Source organism: Herpailurus yagouaroundi, unplaced genomic scaffold (genome assembly GCF_014898765.1).
Source record: "Herpailurus yagouaroundi ecotype Mexico unplaced genomic scaffold, PumYag 217, whole genome shotgun sequence".
In the NCBI taxonomy this organism is placed as follows: domain Eukaryota; kingdom Metazoa; phylum Chordata; class Mammalia; order Carnivora; family Felidae; genus Herpailurus; species Herpailurus yagouaroundi.
In genome coordinates this window covers 3,418,503-3,420,595 of record NW_024412448.1, presented here as the reverse complement: position 1 = coordinate 3,420,595, position 2,093 = coordinate 3,418,503, and the positions used below count along the sequence as shown (strand labels likewise).

General features: G+C 53.9%; 1 protein-coding gene across 3 annotated transcripts in view; it reads right to left on the bottom strand.

Annotated features, from left to right (window-relative positions):
* Nucleotides 1-2,093, bottom strand: part of C1QTNF1 (C1q and TNF related 1) — a 21,364-nt gene that overhangs the window by 6,108 nt on the left and 13,163 nt on the right. The window lies entirely within an intron of this gene.

Below are 2,093 nucleotides of genomic sequence, written 5' to 3'. Positions count from 1 at the left end.
GGGGGGGGGGGGGCTTTGGCCACGGCCCCTTCCGGGAGGGCGACCGCACACGGCCCGCGTGCTCACTCACACGCTCACTCACTCACACGCTCCGTGCACACTCATGCACGCGCCCTCGTGTCCTCTTGCACGAGACACGTGTGCACCCGTGCACTTAGTGCGCTCGTGCTTACACACGTGTGCACGTATCCTCAGTACTCTCACACTTACGTGGACCCGTGCACTCGTGTACTCTCACACGTGCCAGCGTGCACACGTACACTCAGTACTCCCACGCGGCAGGTGCACACGAAAGCTCACACTCTTACACATGACACACTCTTGTACATACGTGCACACGCTCTTGTGCTCACACTTGCACAGTCCTAACACGTTTACTCGCGCTCACACACGCACACACCTCCGTGCATACCCACGTGCCCCGTGTACATATTCTCACACACTTGACACATTCACACACTCTCACACACTCCCACACGCATTCAGCACACTCAGTACCTGTATACACGCACACTTTCAACACACTTGTACCCGCGGGCATGCTCACACAATTAACGTGCATACCCGCGTACTCTCCCACCGGCACACACGTGTGCACGCACACACATGCACACACTCACATGCACTCACACACCGTCATGTGCACACGTCCTCTGCCCCCGGAGCCTCAGCCAGTGGGCTGTGCAGGTGACCATTTATCAGCCCTGTTAGAACAATAAGCACACTCCCAGATGAATGCGTGTGGTCACTGCCCTGTGCCGTAAGCATGGATGGGGAGGGAGGGAGGTTACGCATCTCACTCAGGGAGGGGGTGGGGTCCAGCCCTTGACGCCTCGGTCACTCATCAGAGCCAGCTCTGTCACATGTCTCTCATGGTGTTCTCAGGTGAATGCTCTGGACAGGTCCTCACCCAGTATTGAAAACAGTCCTTCTAGAAAGACACATCCACTGGGGGTCCCCAGTGAGCCCATTAGGAGGCAGTGCTTGGGCTTAAAAAATAGGCAAAAAAAAAAACCCATCCTATCCACTTCCACCATTAGAGCCATCTCCCCCAGCTAACTTGGGGGAGCTTCTGGATGGATAGATAGACAGCTAGATGGCCTTGACTGCTTCTGGTGGGTTGGGAAACCTCCCCACTGCAGGAGTGAGTAACTGGCCAATCCCAGCCAAACTTTGTTCACCAAAACATACAATTCAACACCTCGAAGGGCCTGCCAGGACACCCTGCCCAACACTTTCAGCTGCCCAGTGAGAGGCAGAGTTCCAGTGACGATGAGAACCGCCCTCCCCTTGAAGCCAAGTTAGGAGTGGGGTCCAGGTTGTTACTGGCAGGCAAATCTCAGAAGGTCCCAGGTCTGATTTTCCTTCAGTTCCTCCTTTATGTTTAAGAAGAATTAAGTACTGAGACAGATTTCGTTTTTTGTCAGTAATTATCCACCCAGATGAACGTTCCTTTCGCTGATCATGGGAGGCCGTGGACTTCCCTCAAACACCCCATTGCTCAGAGGCCTTGTAGCTGGTAGGTCGACTCGGGGGCTTTGTTCTTTATTCTGTGTGTTGGTGGGCTCGCTGTTATAGCTCTGCAGAGAGGGTGCTCCGTTAGCCCTCCCTGCTGGAGCCCCCGTGCCAAATAAAGACAACATGGGGGAGGCAGACGGCCAGGAACCAGAGCCCTGGGATAAAAGGCAGAGGCCAGAGGTTCTCCAGATGGATCCTTGGAGATGTAATGAGCCTCTGCGCTAGGGAGGCTGCGTCCCCAGAAACCCCCTCCTTCCTTGTCACCCACACCTCCGCCAAGTCTTCAGTTGGCTGCAGCACTCCCCACCTCATACACCGCAGTGGATTAGCTGGGCCTCCCTACCTCTTAGTTCTCTACCAACCAGCTATCCCTCCCAAGCTCCAGGACCCAGTAGAGCTTCCCAATGACCAAGAGACTGCTTGGACAAGCCCCCCACTCAGAATCTCTACTGTACGTGTTTATGTGAATTTATAAAATACATATTAAAATTATCTATCCATCTATCTATTCATCCATCCATCAATCCATCCATCCATCCATCTATCCATCTATCCATCCTTCCTTCCATGCATCC